This window comes from Thermobia domestica, chromosome 3 (genome assembly GCF_964235325.1).
Source record: "Thermobia domestica chromosome 3, izTheDome1.hap1.1, whole genome shotgun sequence".
Classification (NCBI taxonomy): domain Eukaryota; kingdom Metazoa; phylum Arthropoda; class Insecta; order Zygentoma; family Lepismatidae; genus Thermobia; species Thermobia domestica.
The window spans coordinates 321,617,357-321,644,578 of NC_137456.1; the positions used below are offsets into that span (position 1 = coordinate 321,617,357).

At 36.7% G+C, this 27,222-nt stretch overlaps 1 long non-coding RNA gene across 1 annotated transcript in view; it reads left to right on the forward strand.

Annotated features, from left to right (window-relative positions):
- The first annotated feature begins 1,837 nt into the window (after positions 1 to 1,837).
- The window catches only part of LOC145681884 (uncharacterized), a 160,442-nt gene continuing 135,057 nt past the window's right edge, over positions 1,838 to 27,222 (forward strand). The window contains exon 1 of the long non-coding RNA XR_014130868.1: positions 1,838 to 2,116. This is a non-coding gene — a long non-coding RNA (uncharacterized LOC145681884). The remainder of the gene's footprint in view (positions 2,117 to 27,222) is intronic.

The window sequence follows — 27,222 nt, forward strand, 5'->3', positions numbered from 1 at the left end:
TTTGGGATGCCGTTCACCGATTTCCAGAAAATGTCAATAGCGTCCTCCCAATTCCTAAAAAATATTGCAATAAAAAATACATCATGTGGTCCCCTACCTTTTTAGACCCACTTTTATCCAAGTGTGGTGGACAATATCGTGTCCGTGGATTTGCTTGGGCTTCTTCCGTTTTCTCCTACATTTTCACTACTAATTCTTTCATAATCATTTACTTCCATTAAACATTCTTCTTTTATAGCCCACAGAGCATAATTGTCAGACGAAAATAGTGTTCTCCATGAGACGAGAAATGTCTCGTCTCGTCTCGATTCTCATCTCGAAAACGACGCGAGAGGTACATTTTCAAATTCCAGATGAAAATCGAGACGAAACGAGAATTTTTTTGAATCTTGTGAACAACACTGCTTCATTCAAGTCTTAGGTCTCAAATAATATCTAAATACCCCATGATCCATACTTAAAAATAAAAAAAAAACTTTATAAATTGATAAATAAGTGTATGAACACAATGACAAATATTTATCAATGTTTAAAGATAAGTAAGTCATTACCAATACATTTCAATAATAAATATGGTTTAAATGTTCTTATATCATAACCTTCGTGGATCTCTCGCATCGAAAAAGATTCTAACAATTTCTAGACGAAATTAAGAAGAGAATTAGGACATAAAATTTGTACATAAATTTACGTATCCAGACGAAAGAGCTTTCCGAGAATTGAGAGGAGGCGAGAAGGTATTCTTCGAGAATCAAAACGGAACGAAAAACCTTTTTTCTTGTCTGGTAGGCAACACTAGACATAAAGAAAAGGAAAGGTCATTTCATTTCCAAATCTTTGAGTGTAACCTCCCACGAATATACTTTTAGGCTAAGGAACGCGGATGATTACGGCAAGTGAATGATGATGGAAGAATTGGTGAAATGGAATTGTGGAAGGAAACGGGAGTACTCCGAAAAAACCCACGAACACGATGTTGTTCAAGAAACTAACTTAGTTGACGGGGGTCGAACCAGGAACCCGTCGCACCAGGTAAATTTCGAGTGATAAATGGAAGTGTGGGCCGCGGTGGCTCAGTGGTAGAGTGTTCACCTCTGGTGCATGGTGTCTTTGGTTTGATCCCACCCCGCGCCAAGTGAGCTTTGTGGTGGACAAACACCGTATGCGTAGGTTTCTCCGGGGTTCTCCCGTTTCCTCCCACTTTCTTCTTTCCACCATTTTCTTAATTTCTCATTATCACCGTCTCCTTTAGCCTAGTCAGCACAACGTGGGACGTAAAACTTAAAGATTTCATTTCATATTCATAAGTTTTCATCGAACAAAAACAAAGTAGAAGATATTGAAATGTCTTTTAAAAATGTATTTGGTACAATAGAATCACGATCTTACGTGCATCGGTATCGAACCAAGTACCTTCACACCAGAGATTGATTTAGGCTAAGTAAAAACAAAATATGCTTCTTCTTTTTTTTTAATGTCTATTTAATATTTGTGTTTTTAAATGTTTATTCCTGTAGTAATATGACGAAACATTACTTGACTACGATAAATCTCGATTTGAATGATGTATGTTGAAATAATTATGCGAAGGAGGATTGTCACGGAGTTTTACCTGTTCGAATCGCTCAGGGTCTGAGAAGAAAGAGAAAGAGAAACAGAACATACTAAGAGACGACATGTGGGATGCGAAACGGGTGGGTGGCCGTTACAAGAAGAAACAACATAGTCCATTGCTCCTCGCTGATTGGTCGTGGCTATCACATAAGCCCCGCCTCTTTGTCGGATTTATAAACTTATTACCGACATGCCGCGTTGATCAAAACCACCTTCACCTGCTTGTACACACGAACGACTCTGCTTGGCACTCATCGCTCTGGAATCAGTGCTTCGTTTCGTGTCATGGAATGAGCACGAACTGAGTTTTACTTATCTCTAACCAATACCAACACTTAACAACTGCCAATAACGCCATCTAGACTACCACCAAAACAGCTTCAAATCTTGCACCGTTTTAAACACTCGCTCGCTCTTATCTACCAACTTCTAACAGCAATGATACGTCACTTTGCTTGTCTTCTTTTATTGGTCAGCTCCATAATTGCTTCCGGATATTCAGGTAATTATTCCAATTAGCAAATTATAAATGTTTTATTAGTGTTATTTTCTGAGATGTTTTACCTACCTGAAAACTTTTTTGTTTGTTTAATATTCATTCAGAATAGAGGTTTCCAGATTGCTTTAAAGGTAAGGTTACCAGAATCTCTTTTACAAACTAGCTGCCACAGGCACGCATAAACAGGTTTTTCCGGTTTTAAAATCTGTACCAAGAAGAGATTACAAACTATGAACACTTAGTGTGTTAGGATATATATATATATATATATATATATATATATATATATATATATATATATATATATATATATATATATATATAGATATAGATATAGATATATATATATATATATATATATATATATAGATATAGATATAGATATAGATATATATATAGATATAGATATAGATATAGATATAGATATGTATGCAAAAGTCATGCGTGTTTCTAAACGATATGAGTTTGATTACTTGAACACCCTTGATGAAATTACGTATACGCCACTGCAAACTGGGAGGACATTTCCCCATTTTTATAAACATATATCTTCTAAATCTCATAGTAAATTATTTTTGTAGTCACGTGATCTAAATTAATTTAAATTATATATTGTAACAAGGATCATTCTCGCATGTTATAGCTCTTGATGGAAGTGACATAAGCTAAGCTAAGGAAACCAAAAGAAAATGATTTAAAAGCTTTAAGTTTTTCATCCCATTGTTATGCCGGCTACGCTAGAGAAGACGGTGATGAGGAGAAATAAATAAATGGTGGAATGAAAAAAGGGGTTGGAAACAGGAGAACCCCGAGAAAATCCACGCACGCAGTGTTTGTCCACCACAAAACTCACTGGGCGCGAGCTGAGATCGAACAAGGAACCCCTGAGGCAGTGGCGAATCTAGAAGGTAAAAACTGGAGGGGGGGCACCCAGTACCCAGACTATGACAAGTATGTATAAACTTTGAAAAATATATAAATAATAGCTTAAATTATTTTGTCACTGAAAAAACTGGAGTGCCTAGGTCCCCCCGGCCGTGGCTTAGATCCGCCACTGCCTGACGGAAGAAAGTTTCATGCAGCTTCAGAAAGCTATCGTACATTAGTTAGTACATTAATTAAACTTTCTTCCCTTAGCCTGAATCGGTAAAATTACCGATATGACTTCCCTCAAAGAGCCGCCACTGTAGCGATGTGCACGAGACAAGATTTGAGGCTGTCTCGTCTCGAAAATGTGCTGCAAAAGTGATGTCTCGACTCGAAAAATGTATTCTTTTCTATTGGAATAGCTGTGTCTCGACTCAAATTTTGTTAGGAAAATTCTGTCTCGATTCAAATTCTGTTAGGAAAATTCTGTCTCGACTCGTCTCGTGCGCATCCTTAAATAATAGAAAACATTATATTAATGAATTATATATATATATATATATATATATATATATATATATATATATATATATATATATATATAAAACGGAAGGAAGGCATCCTGGTTTCCGCAACCGGAAAACACCGCATCAAAAATAGAAGCAATAGACGCTTGTTTGTTTGTTGAAGCTCAGCACCCCTTTTCAGCATAGACGATATATAAAACGTTGACCTAGAGTTTCTGGTGAAATCTGAATTAATATAATAGAATTAATGCTCTCCCAAAAACGAATTGAGCCCAAGACCACATGCACCGAAGTCGCACGCGTGCTTCCCACGAAACCAGCGGAGAGAGCTGAATCAGTAAAAAAAAAAAAAAAAAAAAAAAAAACTTAAATGAAAATTAGTAATCATACGAGTAAAAAAAAAAAATGGGTGAAGGTAAATCCATATCTTTTTAGGTGTCTCTTGTATCAATTCCCAAGAAACCTCAATAACCAAAATTAGTGGCGGTTTTTGAAGGAAGTCACAGTGATAATTAATAATAGATTTTATCTCTTCTAGGTAAGGAAACAAAGTTATATACAGCTTCAGAAACATGTAACCTTATACAAGAATTATAGGTGACATTTCTTCTCTTAGCATATAGTGATAAAATTTAAATTTTTACTTCTGTGACTTCCTTGAAGAGCCCCCACTGAACCAAATACTGTACAGAAGTTGAAAACAACCTCCATTTCGCAGAAAGACTTTTAACTGCTTGAAAATGTAGTAAAAATAAATATAAAAGTAAAAATACGTCAACGTATAAGAAGTTAAGCTGGGATAAATCTTGCAATGGACGTCTTCCGGAAGAAAGGGAAATTACGGAAATATGTTAGAAATGGAGATATTGTGTAAAACAAATCTAGAAATCTTTCAGTTTAACGTCCCACAATTAATCCTTTAAGGCGAAAGGGAGACGATGATTTAGGAATGTGAATGATGATGGAAAATTCGGTGGAATAAGAATGTGGAAGGAAACGGGAGTACCTCGAGAAACCTCACCGACACGATGTTGTCTACCACAAACTTACTTGAGCGAGAATCGAACCAGGGAGCCCACGCATCAGAGGTAAGCACACTACCACCGATCCACCTTGTCTCCTCTCCCCGCATTGGGGAAAAAGAAGTTATGTAACGAAAGTGTGAGTTTTGTTTGAATAACGAATATTCCAAGAATCCATAGAGACACGGTACCGCAATAGTATAGCGCTCACCTCTGATGAGGAGGCCCTGGTTTGATTGCAGCGCAAGTAAGATTGTGATGGACAACATCGTGCTTGTGGGGTTTTCTCGGGGTATTCCCGTTTCCTCCCACTTTCTCATTCCACATATTCTTCCATTAACATTCACTTGGTTTAATTATCGTCTCCCTTAGCCTAACGGGCATAAACGTGGAACGTTAAACTCAAATAATTTCATTTCATTTCATTTCCATTAGTCAATTGTCTCCTTGAGCCAAAGAAGCATAACTGTTGTAAAACTTGAAATTTCATTTCATTTTCATGTGCTCATCATCACACATAATTTTGAGATTCCCTAATGGTTTAGACCTGCAGTGCTCCCTCTCACTTGCGAATTAAAAGGGAGAAGTAACCCCTTGACATCTATGAAATGTGTTTACAGTTTGTTTAGAAAGGAATAAGTTAATTTGCTGAGTTTATATTACAGTATTTCTCGTTCCATAATTGCTGTAATTTTGCATATGCTATTGTTTTATTGAGGTTCCTCGCGGTTATACGAGGATGGTTAGCGTGCACATTTATGATGCAGGGATAAAGGTTTGGTCCCAGGTAGGAGCTCATGTGGTTCAGATTCAACGTTAAGTTGTAGGTTTACGTCTCGTACAGCCTCAGTGCTAAAATGAAATGAAATGAATTCTTTGAGTTTTACGTCCCACGTTTATGCTGTTAGGCTAAAGGAGACGGTGAAGATGAATAATGAATGAAATAGTGGAATGAAGAAAGTGGAAGGAAACGGGAGAACCCCGAGGAAACTCACGCCCACGGTGTTTGTCCACCAACAAAGTTCATGCCTCAGTGGTAAACTCGGGGCCGCGGTGGCTCAGTGGTAGAGCGTTCACCTCTGGTGCTAGGGGTCTCGGGTTCAAACCCTGCTCCCGCCAAGTGAACTTTGTGGTGGACAAACACCGTGTGCGTGGGTTTTCTCGTGGTTCTCCCGTTTCCTCCCACTTTCTTCATTCCACCATTTCATTCATTACTCATTACCACCGTCTCCTTTAGCCTAACCGGCATAACCGTGGGACGTACAACTCAAAATTTCATTTCAGTGGTAAACTCTATTGCAACCAACTAAGCCAATGTTTATTGAGCTTTGAAGAGTAGTTCTATTTCAGTTACAGGTGTACTCAGCATCATTGATTGGGAAATGGCGGTTGATCCTTTGTGAATAAGTTTTATAGGTTGTTATATAACCATATTCTAACTAAAGTCTATCGTTACGCACCATCTTCTAAGCATACAGGGATTAAAACAAACGTACAGACAACGACAAAAGTTATTTTCGTTTCAGGCAATTACTTTCGTAAATAACCAGAATGGAAGGACAATTTGAATACTATTTTCAGTAAATTTAAAAAAAAGAATGTAATTTTCTATACCTTCCAGCCATACCAGCGTTATTCCCAAAATAAATTTTACCAAACGAAAAGAACTTTTGTTGCTGACTGTACAAGGTTTTAAAACGAAAGAGAGAATAATTGGGAGGTAGTATGTTGTTTTTTTATCTCGAAAGTTTCGGGATGTTTTTTTTAAATTTCCTTTTCTTACTTCTTTTTCTTTTGGGAGCTTGAATCCCTTAGCCTCCCATGAGTACGCACTGAATGGAATCACCCCCACTTACACTGAGAAAAAATGTAGGTGGCCAACTTAAAAAGATAGGTTACATGCGGAATTCCTGTCGTTTTTGGACTTAACGTTCAACAGACGTATAACTGGAAACGCATGTTTTATAATACTTTCCGTATAAGTGTTCCATCTATACGTACTTTCCGTATGAAACAATGTAGGCGGTCAGGATCTCACATACAAGTGGACGTATATAACATATAGCTGACGAAGGTAACATAAGTATATGCATGTGATATACGGAAAACTGTTAGATGTCAGACATCCTGCAACGGAATGATGTAACATGTAAGGGCAGTGCCTATGTATCATACGGATAACGCAGCGTTTCCCAACCGGTGTGCCGCGAATGGACCGCTGGTGTGCCGCGAGGAAATCGAAACAAAATTATTAATTCTATAGCAACCAAATTGCAAGACATAGGGAAAAATGTATATTTTTGTATTTCACATTACTATGAATTTCTACCATAGAAAAAATTACTGTAATTATAATATATTATTCCACATCTATTACTGTATAGCAGACAGTATTTCGGCTCGTAGACATTTCCACGGTTGGCTGCTATGTTACGCTTCGATTGAGAGTCATACTAACACCGAGAAATGGAAGCACTTGTACGGTACGCGTCAAGTGAACGTTCGCAGAACACTCATTCGCACGTGAATGACAGTGACACTTTGTTCAACAGGTGTGTTTTGACTTCGACGCATGGCAAGCTGTGTGATTGCAATAATATGCACCGGTTTTGGTTAAAACAGCAAAGTTAAAAGTACAAGACAATTGTTTGTTCGTTCGTTATTTAGTGATATTTGTTCTTGGTGAAAGGTTGGATACAGTTTTCGAAAATGAAAGCGTATTTTTAAAAATATGAGTCCTATATTTCATTGCAATTGTTTTCTATTTTAAAATTAGAATACAAAACAAGCATAATGAATTAGTATAGCGGAAAGCCAGTAATCGAGCTTTCATCTCTGTAAGAAGGAGATCAGTAATTATAGAAAAAAATTACCATGGTATTTTATATTTAGAAATATTAATAATACGTATCTATGAGTGTGCCGCGAGAATTCAAGTTACACCCATAGTGTGCCGCAAGTTGAAAAAGGTTGGGAAACGCTGGGATAACGTATGCTGCGTACTGATTTCTGTAGTAAGCAAGAATATACCGTATATTTGTACAATATGCCGCTGTCTGGAGAACGGATTTTTCTCTCTGTACTCAATACCTTAAGTAATATATTATATGGCTATTTTGTACGCCGCGGTGGCTCAGAGATAGAGTATTCACTTCTAGTACATAGGATTCTCGATCCTAGCTCGCGCCAGGTGGGCTTTATGGTGGAAAACACCGTATTCATGAGTTTTCTGGGTCTTCTCCCATTTCGTCGTATCTTCAATCCACCATTTCATTAATTCTTACAATCACAATCTCCTTAGCGTAAACAGCACACCTGTGAGACATAGACCCTAAAACTCAAAGATTTAGTTTCACGTCATGCCGTTACTTTCAGTGAAAATTACCATTTTAGTTAATATGAGAGGCAACCAGATTTTTCTGTCGTGAGCATAATACAATATTACAACATATTTTCCTATTGTGCATGTCTTCTCAAATTACAAGAATAGTTTTTGGTTCTGCTGCACACTTTGTTCCCGAATACGGCTGCTTCTTGATCATTATAATGCATGAATCAAACACAATTATCTTTCTTGTAGCAAAAATGCACAATAAAAAGTTTCATCTTTTAAACACTTTATGTGCCTCACTCATCTAGAAGTTGCAGTGCACGTGATCACAGCGCTTCCCGCTGTTATGTAGCTCTCCCCACTGATCTAGTACCGTAGCTCTCCCCACTGATCTAGTACCGTAGCTCTCCCCACTGATCTAGTACCGTAGCTCTCTCCGCTTACCATGCGCCGTAGCTTTCCTTGCTGTTCTAGTACCATGGCCCTCCCCGCTGGTCTAGTATCGTAGCTCTCCCCGCTGGTCTACTACCACAGCACTCCGTGCTGGTCTAATACCGTAGCCTTTACCGTTGGTCTAGTGACTGGCGCGTGCGCCTTTGATGTATGAGGAATTGGGTTTGATTCTCGGTGGGAGAGCCTTTACAACTTTAACTGTTGTCGTTCTTTCAATCTTAGTGCCCCTGTCGTTGAGGTTAATGATTCAAAGTGAAATGAGTAATGTTAGATAATTACGAAGAATAACCAGCTGAAAAATGCTTAGGTCGTATGTCTTTGGTACATGTGAATCGATTTCCGCTGAGAGAGCGCAAAAAAATTAATTCCAGAATCATTTGATTTCATTAAACATCAACTTCCTTGGGACGTTAAACTTAAATATATATATATATATATATATATATATATATATATATATATATATATATATATATATATATATATATATATATATACTTTTCAAAATCTGGCTCAGTGGTAGAGCGTTCACCTCTGGTGCTTGGCGTCCCGGGTTCGATCCCTGCCCCCCCAAGTGAGCTTTGTGGTGGACAAACACCGTGTGCGTGGGTTTTATCGGGGTTCTCCCGTTTCCTCCTACTTTCTTCATTCCACCATTTCATTCATCTCTCATCATCACCGTCTCCTTTAGCCTAACCGGCATAACCGTGGGACGTAAAACTTAAAAATTTTATTTTTCATTTCTTTTCAAAATCACACCTTCAGATCTTGATAATGCATTTTGTTCTTAGTCATAGGCCAAATTTTCTTCTTCTTTTTAATTAATCCAATATTCTTTTTTTTTGTTTTTTTGTTTTTTGTTTATTTCCGTATTGTTATCACTTCTATTTTGGTTTTCAGTTCGACCTATCGTACAAAGAACGGGCATGAACGTGTCATACGGAGATCCGAATCAAACTTAGTCCATTCGATAAACATAACAAAGATATGTTTATGCACAAAAAAAAAAAAATAATAATAGGTGCCATGGACAACAGAGTAAGTCCCTGGGACCTATTAACCCTGTTAGTACAAAAGAAAATCGTGTACACGCAGTGAAATAGTTATTGCATCAACATAGTTCATTGGAAAGTCATGGTTTATAGTTCATTCTCTTCAGCATGAAACAAGATTTCCAGAGGTGCTATGTATTAGGGCCAATAACGTACTTGAACAGGAAAAATTGGGAGAATGTCCGGAAAATTCCCTCCAAAAATCCCTCCCATCAACTTTGGACCTCTCTGGATCCAAATCCAAATGTATCTCGAAAAATAGTATAGGGATAAAAAATTGACTGTACCGAGTTTTCTATTGATAGAGAGAATAGGTATGAAAGGAAAGCGTGTACTGGTATATAACCTTTTCCCTCATATCTATTCCATCTATCGATACAAAACTTGATACAGTCATTTCTTATCCCCTATACTATTTTTCGAGATACATTTGGATTGTGTGCTTTCACCTGGAAGCACCCTAGTGGGGACCGAAGTGGATAGGGGAGATTTCTGGAGGGAATTTTCCCGACATTCTCCCAATTTTCCCTGTTCAAGTACAATATGGGCCCCAATACATAGCACCTCTGGAAAGCTTGCTTTATGCTGAAGAGAATGAACTATTAACCATGACTGTCCAATGAACAGTGTTGATACAATACCTATTTCACTACGAGTCTACGACTTTCTTTATACTAACAGGGTTAATAGGCCCCAGGGACTTACTCCGTTGTCCATTGCACCTATTTTTATGTGCATGAACATATCTTTGTAATGTTTATCGAATGAACTAGGTTCAATACGGATGTCCGGATGACACGTTCATGTCCGTTCCTTGTAAGTTCTTCCACTCTTTTCCACATGCGCATTTCAAGAACATTTATTTATTTATATTATTTATTTATTTATTTACTCTTTTGTATAGAGTCCATGTTTCTGCTCCTTAACGTGCGAAACTCCAGACATAACATTTGGTAAATCTTTTTCGCAACTTTTTCCAATTCAAAGTCCCACAGAATAGATCGTTATTCTTTTTGAATGCGTTTTCAGTCGTTCCTCTTCTTGTCATTATTACATATTCACCAAAAACCGGCTCACCTATTCTACTTTCTCCCCCTTCCACTTCTATATTTGATACCAACCACTTCGTTCTAATCAACAACTTTTAATTATATGTAGTAACTTAATAATATTTTTTGAAATGCTTAGTAGGGTGGTTCAAAGTAAGATTTTTTTTCAATTAACGTTTTAGTGCCAAAGTTTAACTTTTAAATTCTTGCCTTGCCAGATGAATATTACGATAATATCTAGAAAATATTTTATTTTTATCATTATGCCTGCTAGCCCCTATATTTAATAAAAAAATACCTGAAGTTTGTAAAAATGTGATTAATCCTTTGTATTTATACACAAGAGTCGTTTGAAATTATTAGAAGAAATTTGTAAGTAAACACTTAAAATATTTATGACTTTAGTAAAGAATTTTTATATGTAGTTACATTTTCCCATAGAGTATTCTGAAAATTTACAATGTACGAGGGTTATTTTGTTTTCAACCTTCCTTACGTCATCAGAGAAGAACTGTGTGTGATGACGAAAGAGATATATGAGAGAAAGCTATTTATTGGACATCGCATATCAGCGAGACTGATAGAACGGCAGATTCTCTCTATCAGTGTGTGAAATGGACGACGTCCAATGTCTTATCTCTGTTTAGTAAACCTACGTGGTTCTCCCAATACCGATGGAGAGACTCATCTATTGTGGAGTGGAGTCCATGAAACTATATCGAATGTGATGAAGCGCACGGCAAGTGTGAACTACGCGGTGATGTAATTCGATTTCTTCAGGCGGAAGATCATAATACGAACGCAATTCGAGAAGGTTGAATTGTAAAAGAAAATAGAAACAATACGAAGCATAGGGAACGCCTGATATTCACGTAAAAAATCTCAGTTTTTAGACTTCAGAATTAAGTTATACCTAAGTATAGGATGTCTTACAAAATAGCTATCAATCAACTACCACGTACCAGTGTAAAAACTTTAAAGACACAGACAGAAATGTATTTCTTTCATATTGATTCAGTATCCAAGGAATAAGTTTCATTCATGCCTTTATCTCTAATAAAACTGAAAGTGGTAGAAATTTTGCACCACTTCCGGTTTTAAATTGATCTCCATAGAGCAGGCACAGAAAGACATAGCGAGATTTTATCTCTTTAATGTGGATTCAGCGCTCAATGATTTGTTCCACTCTGCCATTAGCTCTATATTGATACCGGAAGTAACAAATCTACCATTTTCGGTTTTAATTTTGAATCAACAAAGTTTGGAAGTCTAGTTTCATAATGCGAAACTAGATTCGCATTTTTGAAAAAGTGTAACTACAAAGAATCCATAAAATATTAACGACTCATTTATTTCATATACGAAGCGCATCCAAAAAGTAAGTTTTGCTAGGGCAGTAAGCACATTGAAGACACGGTGACCTTCAAATATTTATGGCCTCAGATACAGTACAGGTGACAATTACTTTCCAACATTTCCACTTTCGGAAGTCAGATACTTGTCATATTGTGGGATCAACCGATGTCGTAATAGTCAGCCGCGTGGTAGTCGAACCAATGTCAGCTGCTGTGACACTCACCTGACACACAATTTCTTGAAACCCAGATATTTCGTGACAATTTCGTGATCAGGAAATCTGTTGGAAACTGACTGGTAGAATTGCGAAGTGAGTGGCCATCTCGCGTGACAGAGGACCTTGTGAATCTGATGCGACAGCGCATTCTGAAAAACCGTCGATTCACGTTAGCTGAACGAAACAACCAATTCTTACAGATTTCCCGATCTCTGTTACACTAAATTTGATCTCACGATATGACAAACGTGTAAATTAGAGTGATGAATATGTTGAAAAGTATCGTCACCTAGGCTGTATCTATGGCAATAAATATTTCAAGGTCACTACGTCTTTGTGTTTATCGCTGTAGGGAAACTTACTTTCTGAACGCTCCTCGCACTGACTTACTATTTAATACGAAAAATTAAATCCTTCAAACATGATGATAATTAAAATTCTTTATGTATTTTCCCATCTTACCGTCTTAAGTAATTTATAATTAATAAGTAAGGAAATAAAACTTTTCCTTGCGTAAGTTTATTCAGCTGACTCGATCAGTTTGAATTCAACTTTCTTTGATGTAGAAAGAACGTAATTATCTTTAGAGTACTGAAAGCTGTGTTCCAATTGGTCAATTCGTTCGAAATCATTGAAGAAAGGACGCTTAAATATGTAAAGTAACATTTTGGTGGTGATTGTACTCATTATTGAAAAAGTGACTCCGCATGGCGTAGTCTCCAACGCTCTCGCGTAGATGCCAACGCTCAGGGTCTCGGATTCGATTCCCTGTGTGGCCACTCTGTCGAAAAAGTGTAATAACCATCTTGAGTGAGGTTTTTCTTGGATTTCCCTCATTCATACCAGGCAAATGCCGAGATGGTAACTAACAGACATGCACCAGGCCGCTTCCTTCCTTCCCTTTCATCGGATAGTGTGCTCACCAAGGGACGTCATCCCTCATACGTGACGGGCTAAATGGCCTTAGATGCCGATAACCATAAATCTAATTCCTAATCATTATTGGAAAAGTTAGAGAATAGAGGTGCCATGTTTAATTTTTCGAAACGATTGGTGGTGGACAAAAAGGGTTATGTGTGTTATTCTTGGTACACAATACTTCATTTAGGTAATTCTTCGTTTGAATGAAGAGATTCAGAAACTCTGAAGCGGTTATGTTACACAGAAAAACTTTGATCTCAATTTTCTTGAAATGTACAATTCGTTACATACCACCGTTTCTTTCAATTACAAATAGCTTTGATATAGATTAGTAAAATAGCTTTGATATAGTTGATTAATAAAATAGCTTTGCTAGTTCCCCACATAATCTCCATGCATGTCCTAACATTTTTTTCATTTTCTCACTAAGATCTCATGCCACCATAGAAGTTAGAGTCAAGCTTTTGAAAATCTTGACACGACAACTTGTTGAATGTCATCATTGATCATGAATCGCCTGTCATTTAAGTACCTCTTCCAACAGATGAAAATACCTGAGTGACAGTCCGGAGACACATTGACATTTGTGGAGTAAGTGTTTGATCGGCCAGATCATAGATCATAGATCGGCCAGATTATCTCGTATCTTTGTTCTGCCACTGTCAATCTCAATGCATTAAAAATATGTATCCATTTGCGTGACATACGTTCCTGGATATTAAAAATGCAACATCAAAAAGAAGCAGCCCGAAATGTGGAATGCCGATAAGACCTGGAATTTACACTTATCGGTTTCTGCGACGTGCGACAATGTAGCGCGAATCTAGCAAAGTTGTAAGGACAGTAGTTCGTAGGCCCATCGTAGGCTTCCAGATAATTCCGATTCAACGATGATACTTCGGATGCGTTCCTGTATGATGTTTGGGTATGGCAAGTTATGCCTCTGCGCACGTTTCCAAAGCTCATAAACTGTATATGGTAGAAGTATCTTGTATGTAAGGTGTTATGTAATCATGGATCGGATGTGTTCAATGGAAAGATCGGTTAAACATCCCACCATGGAAGCATTGGAATATACTATCCATCTGGGAAGTGTATAAGTTGCGTACCACGTGCGGTAGCGCATCATTCTGCTCAGAAATGGCTCCATACTGAACTTGCAGTAGAGATACTAGAACAGGGTATAACAATTTATCAATGTACCATTGGATGGTCAAAAAGCCGTGAATGAGTATTAGGTGGATCATGAATAGAATCCAATAGAATTTATACCATAAATTTGTGTCGCGCCTTATATGGCAATGCAGAATGCAGGTAGCACCAGGGCTAGACTAATGCCACGGTACCGTCAAACACGGATGTGGCCATAATGTTGCAAACAGAAGTGAATTAGTCCGAGAAGAGAATATGATGAAATTTGGCTCTCCTTTGCAGCCGCACACACCTATGATGCAGTCGAAAAGATCCACAAGAATGGACGTCGTCAAAATATACCCGACATCATCCCACATAACATCGTGGTGGTACTGGTCACAGTACAACAATCCCAATGTCGTGCACCAGTGTCGGGATATGGTTTGCGAAATTCGCAATAGTCACGAACGAAAGAAATATGTCTTCTCAGTTTGTGGTAGTTATTGGCGTTCTGAGCATCGTTATATGTTGAGTTTCTAGAGCCATCGATTACATATTCGAATCACTGTGGTCCCATTCCATCTTACACGAGTAACAATGTCACCGAAGAGCAATCCGCATTGCGATATGTCACAATTCTTCCACGATGAAAGTTTAAAATCTGCTGAACTTGTTTGATTCCAGCATGAGGCATTATTCGAAACGTCCAGGTAGACTCACGGCATGTTAACACTAAGTAAACACTTTCTGTGGCTCTCTAGCCTACCTACAATTGTTGTTTCCAGAGAGCGTGCCCGCCACACGTGATTGATTGCAAAAGTACTCTGCTAATTATTTTGCTGTCATTTTACTGTGTATATATTGTACAAATATCGTATCAATCCTACGTTTCCTTTTTGGTGTTGCTTTTTTAGTGTCCTACAGTTTATCCTAACAAGTTGGTGAGTTTCATCTGGTAACGTACTCTTTGCACACAGAAATTTTGCATAAATTTATCATATATCCGTAAGCTTAGCTGTTTACACCTGATATTTACAAAGCATGACTGAGAGTGTGGCGCCATCAAAGGGGTATGATGGAAAGCAGAGGCCCAGCTCCTCCTGCCTAACCAAAAATATAATGGCATAGAGATGTAATGTCTTGCAGATTATCATTCTGATCTCTTGGCTATGTGCTTCCCTTACACTTTTACCTAGTTACACACCCTAATATAGTTCAGCAAGAAACGAGTAGGGTAGGTGAAAACTTACAAGAAACGAGTAGGGTAGGTGAAAACTTACAAGAAAAGAGTAGGGTAGGTGAAAACTTACAAGAAAAGAGTAGGGTAGGTGAAAACTTACAAGAAACGAGAAGGGTAGGTGAAAACTTACAAGAAACGAGTAGGGTAGGTGAAAACTTACAAGAAACGAGAAGGGTAGGTGAAAACTTACAAGAAACGAGTAGGGTAGGTGAAAACTTACAAGAAACGAGTAGGGTAGGTGAAAACTTACAAGAAACGAGTAGGGTAGGTGAAAACTTACAAGAAACGAGAAGGGTAGGTGAAAACTTACAAGAAACGAGTAGGGTAGGTGAAAATTTATAACACGCTGTTCCGTCGTGATGCACTCCATTCCTACTCGTACAGAAAACAAATGACGATCATGAGCTGATTGGTGCTCCGTGACTACTAACCACAAACAGAGCCGTAACTTGTGGGGAGCAGGAGGGGCAACTGCCCCCAGGGAAGCTCCCAGACGTTCGAGGGGGACCTACTTTAAGACAAAATTTTCTACTCTATATACAATACGGACATGAAATTATAAATGAAGCATCAAACAGATTCATTACATAGACAAAATAGCACAGAAACGCTAAATAAAACAAAACTGCGTCGTGGGCCCATTTCAGTTAAAATGTCTTCTATTAGGGACCCTAAAAATAATATTTATTTGTATAGCTTTGAGAAATGTCAATATTGTCCTCTTAATTAATTTGTCATGTATGGAAGGGGCCCAGGAGCATAACTAACGGCCCCGCAGACTTTGCCATGCTGGAAGGCCCACAGGCTACGGGAGCCCATAAAGAGTAAGCGAAAGATGGAAAGGGGGCCTAAGAATTAGAAAAAACAACATTTTCTAGGGACCGCAATACGCGTATTAATGCTTGCCTCCCCAAAAGAATCTAAGTTATGACGCTGACCACAAAGATAACGTTCAGAGCTACCAACTCACTATAACAGAAGTAGCATTTCTGTTATTACTATAACATTTCAAAAGTTGCTACTTTATGGGACACCTTTTAGTTCTTGAGATGTTTGTCACAAACGTAAGGAAACACATGCATGCGGACAGACAAAATAAATATATAAACAAGTTTCGGTAAATGAAACTTCTTCATAAATACTTAAGAGCAGACTCACATCTCTCTGCATGTTTGACGAAGGTTCGCGGTCTTCTGGTTTCTGTGGATCATCCGGTCTACCCGAGACAAATTGGGTCTCGAATCTGTTTTGAGTCTTTCATCAACAGACGGAAATGGCGAATCAAATAAAAAAAAAATCCAGAACTCAGGCTATCTTAGAGTTGTCATTCGTCCCGGAAAATCCAGGAGTGTCTGGAATCGAGATCTGTGTACCGGCGTCCCGAAAATATTTCTCAGGACGCTTAAATGTCCCGGATTTCAGCGAAAAAGAAGGAAAGGGAATATTATAGTTCTCTCTTTTCTTTTTAACAGACTTGGGTATATAATTATTCTCTTTAACTTCTGAGTATGGTAATTCAATATTTGAAAGAAAAAAAAACTTGTATACGTATAACGGATTTAATTAAGTTTACGATTTAACTACTTTGACATTGAACGAAGCATTCGTCCGAGTTATTGAGTTGTTAGTTTGTTAACAAAAATAAAGTAAAAAATCAACGAAAAACGTTCTTTGAAGATAACAAACGTCGCCAAAACATATTGCCAATGATTTAACCGTCCTAAAGAAAAGCAAAAAGAAAAGAAAAGAAAAAGATATAAAACGAATAGACAAAACGTGTGAAAGGAAACATCGTGCCTTAAATTAGCTAATGCAAATTGTGAAAGCCACGAAACATAACAGATCCTGAGAAATTTTTAAAAAAATGCTTAACTGGGAAAGGGGGTAAATCATCTGCTTACGTTTCCTTAACTAGGGAGGAAAAGGTCTACTAAAATGACTAAAAAACGTGATCACGTAAAACTTGAACAACTGCATCTAACGGAAGAAAGTAAATTAGTATATAACACGTCTTTTCATTATAAGCATTTCAAAGATTATCTCGGATTTAACAGCGTAATTTAGTATCATCCCGGATTTTTATTTTTGAAATATGGCAACCCTAGGCTATCTGTACTTAGCATCAAATAACAGAAAAGGAAAGACACTTTTTGTCATATAAAAAAAATCATACGAAATCATTTTAAATAACGGGATGAATGTATCTGTGTAAGATTTTTTTAAAAAAATTAACAATACAGGGAAAAGATACTACCTAACGACATTATACATACCATACTTTTTATTTGCTGTTTTTTATTGTGAGTGAAATGAGAGTCGTGTACAATATTCTATGAAATCCTTAATTAAACATAAACAGTTTGCTACTTGTAGTGTTGTTAAAAGTGTTTTGTAGGCAAAGATATAATTATGTCCTTTAGCAACATATGAAATACTTAGTGCTTAGCTCGACATTTGAATACACACACGGAGATTCATATCCGTGTGCGTGTTAGTATACATGTAGGTGTTGAGTTATATGTACGTTAAAATATGTTTGATTTTCCCAGATATCTCAGCTAACAGTATTTGGTGAAACAACATTTCCATATTTAACTTATTTGAAGCGTTAGTACGTGTATACGCTTCATCCTTTTCAATGTTTATCTTTTTCTTAACAACCAAAGCTATCATATCAAACTTGGCATAAAATTACTGACCTGTTGTCAGGACCTGGTTTTCAAAAGTCATGGGATTGGAATGAACGAATCGGTGTCAAATATAGAAGTAGGAGGAGAGGAAATTAAATAGGTGACCAGTTTTCGATATCTGGGTAGTATTATTAGTGATGATATGAAGTGTGAAAGTGAAATAAAAGTCAGGATAGGAATGACGAAAAAAGTCTTTAGGAGGGAAAAAAGTCTCTTTTGTAGGACCTTGAATAGAGAGTTGAGTAAAAGACTCATAAAATGTTTCGAATGGAGCATTGTGTTGCATGGGTCAGAAACCTGGACATTACGTAAAAACGATGAAAGACGACTGGAAGCTTTCGAAATGTGGTGTGGAGAAGGATTAGGTGGGACGAGCGGGAAACGAATGAGGTAGTGTTATAAATGGTTGGGGAGAAAAGAACAATTTTATATATTATTAAGAAGAGGAAGAGAAACTGGCTGGGACATTTGCTAAGAAGGAACTGTATCACGAGGGACATGATAGAGAGTATGATGGCAGGCACTAATGCAAATCCCGAGGGGATGAGGGGGAAATATTCCCTCCAATCTTGGAACTGGGGGGACAGTCCTGCAATAATCCGATTAGAAATGTGATTTTCATCTACATTGTAGACAAGGATCATTGTGGATGCCTAAATAGAAAGATACCAATTATAAATATGCATGTATTAAGATTTCAGAATGTGTTCACAGCAGTGATTTGTAATACTGATACGTACCACTACTTCATCTACATCCCCTGATATATAATATAAAATAGGTTCACCTCAGAAATGAATTCATATACTGTAATATGAGTCTCATCTACCCCCCCCCCCCATAGAATAAGCCTCAAATCTGTCCGCCTCCGAATAATTAAGACAACTTTAATCGCTGATCCTCCACAACATTGTTTTTCAACTTCATAAATATTTTGAACATTGCTTAAAAAAAAAAAAAAAAAAAAAGATTATGAGAACGTCTTACCCGTAAGTGACCTGCCAATAATGGTAGAATAACTATGATGATGATGATGATGGCGATGAACCTCAATGTACTAAGTTTTAACACGATATAAAACAATAAAAAATGAACTTATTTTGTCTATACCTTTGTTTTAGCATTTTTGTTTAAATTTTAATGATTTTTCATTTTGAACCTACTATAAAGAAAGATTTGAATTGTTGCAGATTTACATTTAAAAAAAATACAGAGAATGATTAATTTTGCATAGTAAAAGAAACTCGTTTCGAATTTTCGTTGATAATAGTGTGCGTGTACCAAACACTAGACATGTCAAGGGATTAGAATAACTGTTTTCATTGTTAAGCTTTATGTTTCTACTGAATTCAAAAATTATTTTGATTAAAAAAAAATAAAACCCTTATTTTTTAAATATTATATTTATCTACGGGGGGGATACAACTTCTTCACGGGGGCCGCGGTGGCTCAGTGGTAGAGCGTTCACCTCTGGTGCTTGGGGTCTCGGGTTCAAATTCTGCTCCCGCCTCGGGTGAACTTTGTGGTGGACAAACACCGTGTGCGTGGGTTTTCTCGGGGTTCTCCCGTTTCCTCCCAGTTTCTTCATTGCACCATTTCATTCACCTCTCATCATCACCGTCTCCTTTAGCCTAACCGCATAACCGTGGGACGTAAAATTCAAAAATTTCATTTCATTTCATTTCATTTGAACTTCTTCACGCACTCGCCTTCACTCATCAGTCTACGCTAAGTATAACGTTAAATTTTCACTCAATTTCGTAACAAATAGACTCTAAGTGAATTATTACTTGAAGGGCGATAACTCTTACTTTGATAAGCCTACCATATATATATATATATATATATATATATATATATATATATATATATATATATATATTTCATGAGAATACGGGACACCTTCGATCGTCCCTTCCCCAAACTTTCCAGCACAATACATTTTTGGAAAATATTTTCACTGAACTAGTTCAAAGAAGCAACGAAGAATCTGTAGTACAATATGTTCTCAGGAAACTTATGCTTTGGAGAACTCCTTTCAGTGTTCTGCATTTATATGAGATTTTTCCCTCTGAATACGTTTCAAATTTGAGAAAAAGTGCCTTTCGTTTAGGCATTCTTGTTGATACGAATTGGAATCCTTTACTTATGATGTGTTATCAAAAACAGCTCATCTCGTGCACTTAATCAAAGAATACAGATGCTCTTGACTGCCAACGAATAACCGCAACTCTGCACTGAGAAAAAAAAAATTGTAGGTGGCGTACTTATAAAGATAGGTTACATGCGTAATTCCTGTAATTTTTGGACTTAACGTACAGCAGACGTATAACTGAAAATGCATGTTTTATAGTACTTTCTGTATAAGTGTTCCATCTATACGTACTTTCCGTATGAAACAATGTAACCGGTCAGGATCTCACATACAAATGGACGTATATAACATATAGCTGACGAAGGTAGCATAAGTATATGCATGTGATATACGAAAAACTGTTAGATGTCAGACATACTGCAATGGCATGATGTAACGTCTAAGGGCAGTGCCTATGTAACATACGAATAACGTATGCTCCGTACTGATTTCTATAGTAAGCAAGAGGATACCGTATATTTGTACAATATACCGCTGTCCGGAGAACGAATTTTTCTCAGTGTGCGCTGCAAGTCTAGTCTGTTGGTTTGCTCGCTATGAAATCGGAGAGAGTGGTGTAGTCATAAGTTGCTCCAAACTGTTTCATGTTACAACTTATTGTTCATTCACTAATAGCAGGGTTCCCAGTCGATAAGCTGATATTGTCAGTAGAAATGGGACTAAAATACGGGACGTTTGCATGTCCCGACTAAATTTATGGTGACATGGGACACTCGGGTCCAAATTCAGAACTGTCTCGTTGCTTACGGGACGTATGGCAGGCTTATACTTTGATTCCTATTATTATTATTATTAATATTTTATTATTATTATTATTATTATTATTATTATTATTATTATTATTATTATTCAATTCTGAATTTTTTTGGCCGTATTAAATTTTCGTCCAAGGATCGCCCGTAACAACATTTCACGCCTAGGTCCAAACCTAGTGATAGATCCGGGCTTGCCTGTTGTAACTACAGCAAAAATAAGCAAATAGACAGTCTTATTACATTAAATCACTTCATAGTACGTACCAAGGGCGCCAATTTCTCTGTAATTTTGGTAGGGCTCATTCAGATGTGTGTTTGGATGCAGCCAAGGGTCCAAAAAGTCATATATGAAGATTTTAAGACAAATTATCCCAAATATTGTATATTCATTTAAAAAAACAAATAACAATAAAATACATATATAAATAGATATTCATAATAATACGTGGTGGCCTACATAAGCATTGAGGGGCCTGTTCCCCCAGGATCGCTACCCTTCGTAGTTACTGACAAATTTTAGTATATTTTTTGCGTTTAACGGGGAAAATGCTCAAAGATAACTTCCGACATTTATGCGTAGCATAGTTTGGAAGTCTGATAAGTAATGATTGCCTTATAGGTGCTACAAAACTGAAGCCAAGTTAGGTGGCCAACTTAAAAAGGAAGTCAAATTAACAGGTTTTACTATAAATGTATTTATACCTTAATAACAATAGTACAATGCGTATATTAAGCTTTAATCTTTGTAGTTTAAGAGTCTTCATCCCGGCGAATTTAAAATAATTTTGCAGTAATTCTGTGATATCTTCAAATAGATAAAAGATAATCGAAATGTGGAACAAGAGCGCCCTAGACAATATTATTTTGCATGAGGTACTGTTATCACGACTCACTTATCTGCTTTCGAATTCGAGCCATTTTGAAAATTGGCATTTATTTTCGCGTTTCTAAACAGCTGGAAACGTAAAGCCGCTAGGTGACTTATGTTAACGATACCTCACGCAAAATAATATTGTCTAGGGCGCTCTTGTTCCATATTTCAATTATCTTTTATCTATTTGAAGATATCACATAATTACTGTAAAATTAGCGGTATTTTAATTTCGCCGGGATGAAGACTCTTAATAAGAAATAAAGTTCCGTAATATAATCCAAATTTTACTTATTTCGCACGTAGTATTTTCAAAACTTCCGGTCACTCATTGATCCTTAAAAAGCCCTGCATTCTTTTCTATTGGGAAAGTATGTCAAACTAACGAGTGACTTTTTACTATTTAAGAAATGTATTTAAAGCCAAAATATTATAATTACTTTTCGTACAGTTATGAGATGACTGTCAAGTGCATGGCTTTTTTTTTTTTTTTTTTTAAGTATCTGGACCAACCGAAATTGTTTGCACTGGAGCACGGATAAGTTGCCACACGGAAAATTTCAAGAAGCGGACATTTAACATTTTTTTATTCTTTCTGCTTTTAATGAATTGCCATTGCAAACTCGTGACCCGGAGTAGCGTACGTAGTAGCTAACACTCTCGTCTTTGGTGCGAGCGGTCCAGGGTTCGATTTTCGGTGGGGACACTCAGTCGAAAAAGTGTAAAAGCTTATTCAAGGAAGCCATTTTGAATGAAGTTTTCCTGGGTTTTTCTCATTCAAATGCCGGAATGGTACCTAACATATAGGTCCCAGGCCGATTCCTTCCTTCCCTTTCCTCGGATAGTGTGATCGTCGAGTGACGTCAATTCTCTCATACATGACGGGATAGCATAACCATAGATGCTCAAAGCTCAGATATCTAATTATTAGTCCTAATTTTATTGGAAACTGCTCCCTTGTAATATTGCTAGACAATGTATCCTATTTTAGAAAGCTTTCTCTATTGACATATATAGCGAGGGGAGTAAAAATATGTTTTCCTTTTCCCTTATATTATTTTTATCGCCTATTTCATTTTACCATTTTTCTCCCTGGGGTCATTGTTTTCCACATTAACATACTTTTGTTTAGACACTTAAAATGTAATTGAATAATCAGTGCAAAGGATATTAATCATGAAATCGTGATGTGCATATTTAATAGCTCTGATTCTGAACAAAATTCTCACAAAATCATTCAACCTAAGAAAGACATAAATTTAACAACATTAATGTGTGTTTAAGTGAATGAAATAAAAAATTCTGAACACGCCACGGGAGCAAACCACGGAAGTAAGTTTGTAGTTGGTTTAAACATATTTTTTCGCTTCAACTACTTTACTGAACAAAAGTACAAAAAAATGTTGCTTGTTTTACTTTACGGACAAAGTACACAGTTCGTACAGAATTTAAATTAATTTGACAAAAAAAAAAAAAAAAAAAACATACTTTGCTCTTGCAAAAGGTATATCCTTAAGGTTGTTATAAACGAATAAGTAATATCTGTAAACTGTCTAGTGACATCTCAATTTCTTTGTGCTTTTAACGCCTTGGAGTTAACGCCATTTCCAAAGACAGACTGCGTTGAGCATTCAATTTCTTCCTTCTTTCTAACGTATAAAGCCAGGCATATTGTGCCTCTAATAACAATACTGAAAGTATCTTGTTTTTCTCTAGGTACGTTTCTCAATTTTTATGGAGTTCAGTGTATCACAACTCTCCCATATATTTGTTCTGTCAATGTACGCGCCCCGGAGACAAAAAGCCTCAAAAACTTCTTGATGAAAATCAAAACGAAATTTTTCCGTTTTACGTTCCACACTTATACCGGCTAGACCAAGGAGATAGTGATGATGAGAAATGAATGAAATGGTGGAATGAATAAAATGGGAGGAAACGGGAGAACCTCGAGAAAACCCACGCATACGGTGTTTGTGGACAAGGAGCGAATCCAGGATATGATCAAGGGAGGGGCTAAACCATATTTTGCCGTTTTATCCAGTGTAAAGCAGGATTGAAGCTCATTTTATCCAGTGTATACCTGAGTGTCAAGGGGGGAGCTATAGCCCCCCTTGGATCCGCCACTGTTGTGGACTATAAAGTTCACTTGGCGCAAGCTGGGATCGGACCACAGCATCAAAGGTGAACATTTCTACCATTGAGTCCCCCCCCCCGCCCTGATGATCAATTTTGTATTTTGTTTTCTTATCTAGTGATACATGTATACAACTATGTATACATACTGTATTGAGTAATCTACACTTCTCGTTTTTATTGTATTTTTCGTTTTAAAATTCTTTTGGCTTTCCTGCTCATCTTCATTTTCCATATTTTCTTACTATGCATTTCTTCATTATTATTATTATTATTATTATTATTATTATTAATAATAATAATAATAATAATAATAATAATAATAATAATAATAATATGTATCATTTTGTATTGTGCAATGTCAATTTCATCCTTATGTATTGTAATGCCCATTGAAAAAGGAGCACCAGCTTCGTTAAAGGTGACAAATAAATAAATAAATTTTGAGCAGGATGTAGGGAGTAAAAACATAGGAACAGAGTTCATTAACGGAAGTAATGCTCAAACCGGAAGTGGTAGAAGTCAATCATTTCCGGTTATAACGTTGATCACTTTAGAGCAAAAATAGTAATAAATTGCGAGTACCTGTTCCCTGCAATCGATTAAGAGTCCCAAAAAATGCATTTCATTTCCATCTCTAGCTCTGTACGAAAACCGGAAGTAATAGAGATCCACTACAACTTCCGGTTTTAATATTGATCTACATAGAGCAAAAATAACAGACAGCGAAAAAAATGGTCTTATTTGAAATGGATTTGGCGTTCAAAGAATAAGTGTCATTTCTCTCTCTTAATCCTTATTTAAACCGGAAGTGATAAAAATTAATCACTTCCGGTTTTAACATTGATCGGTATAAAGTAAAACCGGTAATAGATAGTGTTTTAAGAATATATCCCATCTACACTCTTATCTCTCTGCTAAGAACAAAGGTGGTAGAAATCTAATACCACTTGCAATTTTAATACTAATTGAGAGAATATCACGTGATATAAACCAAATTCTTTTGCGTGGTGTACATATCACACCTATTATTTGTTAAGAAATGCAGCTTTTATCCAGCAGTGATTGTAGAAAAACTGTTTTAGATTCTGATTGAGTTCTGCCGCATTAGCTCTGTGATTCTGTGTTAGAATCATTCATATTCTGCCGCATTAGCTCTGTGATTCTTTGTTAGAATCACTCGAGTTCTGCCGCATTAGCTCTGTGATTCTTTGTTAGAATCATTCGAGTTCTGCCGCATTAGCTCTGTGATTCTTTGTTAGAATCATTCGAGTTCTGCCGCATTAGCTCTATGATTGTTTGTTAGAATCATTCGAGTTAGTTCTGCCGCATTAGCTCTGTGATTCTTTGTTAGAATCATTCGAGTTCTGCCGCATTAGCTCTGTGATTCTTTGTTAGAATCATTCGAGTTCTGCCGCATTAGCTCTGTGATTCTTTGTTAGAATCATTCGAGTTCTGCCGCATTAGCTCTGTGATTCCTTATTACAATCATTCAACTGTGATTGTAGAAAAAGGTTGTTCCAGATTCTGATTGAGTTGTGCCACATTAACTCTGTGATTCTTTGTTACAATTAATTGTCTTATATATTCCGCAAGTCCTTTCAACTAACTTTGGTTTCCGTCTACGATTCTCTTTTCGGATTATGTGTTTTCAGTGTCTGTATATACTTATCCCCCTGGACACTGTTGTTCCAACTAATTCACTGACAATCACAGTTGCTTCAACCATCTGCGCAATTACAATTTACTCCCTGAAAACAGAATAGGTCACTATTTAATATAAGTGACGTTTGGTGCGTATTGCATACATGAATCCATACTACATTACCTCGCGCATTACTCAATATTTCCTAATACAGCATAAAACAAGGCAGTTGCGCTACTCGAACGAACTCACAAAGATTTCTTGTTGCAATACATTGATGTTATCATTATTTTGACATATATCTATATATTTATAGAAGGAGAACTGTTAATTTCCTTCCCACGAATCCGCAACGTGATAAATGATAGCAAGAAAGAAGGACGATAATACTTAAAGGTGAGCATTGTCGTTGGAACAGAATATTCATGGAGTAAAATCGAAATTTTCGACACTACTAACATTTTGTTTGGATTATTTTAATCTTTCAGATAATCAACTGTTACACATTTGCAAAAGTTTGGGAAGAAAAATCTCTGTACTCGTCACTGTGCATCTACACGTGGAGTATTTCCATTCTGTTAGGTCAAACTATAGTATCTAAATTTGGATTTTTAGAAGTGCATTTTCATATGCAACTGGTTTCCCTACGATGATGTGTGGGTTGCATAAGAAGTAGGTTATGATGCGCTTTTAGAAGAACACAAGAACTTGCACGGAATGAAACGCGCAGATCCTTTCAATACTGATTTCTCAAGAAAGATTAAACATTTCTTTCCCCTTTCGTTTGCAGTGAATATATAGTGATGACAAATGATGGATGCGATTTCAGAAATTTATTCTGTGAAATCTAATAAACACATGTCATTGTGAGATATGCGCATCGGAAGGTTAACTTGGAAAGCTTAGTTTCCACGCAGTGTTCCCACTTTCTATCGCTAAGAGTCAGCACAACAAGCATAGCATGAATTGTTGACATTGACCGAAGCATCAGTGATGCCAATTTAGCCTATTTTTGGGTAAATCTAGCCTATTTGGAGAGGCATTTAGCCATACAAATCTACGAAATGCGTATAGCCTTAAATATAGCTTATTTTATGAAACTCTTTTGCCAGTTTTGGCTTATTTATTAGCCGTTAAATTAATTCTAAAAATACTTTTTCTTTGAAGATAAAGTGTGGTTTTTAAAAATTAGCCTATTTGTCATTACACATTATTGTATTAATTGATTTCTCTAGACAGAGGGTGTTTTTTACACAACAAACGTTTGTTTTTCATTCTTCTTCTCTCTCCCCACCTTCAGATTTACAACTACTTAACAATACTCATCGATTGAGAAAGAATTTTAATGTCGCTTCCGTAAAAGCCCCGTTTGCTACTTTTTAATTATTTTAATTTTCGTATATCATTGCAAGGATGAAAGTTTTCTAATACAAATTTAGTAAATTGTTCGGTTCTTCAAACCACAGAGATTGATTTTGTTTATTAAAGGAAACAAATAGGATATCTAAATTAGCTTGAAAACTCTCAATGCAATCATCATGATTCATGTGGATGTACGGAGAAATAAGAAGTGTTTATAAGGGGCTATGACCTGCCGAAAGAAGTACTACTAAAAATTGGGACAATGGCAATCTACACAAACACAACCAATCCACAATCCAGCGATGGTACGTACACCCAGTTCCAGGGTC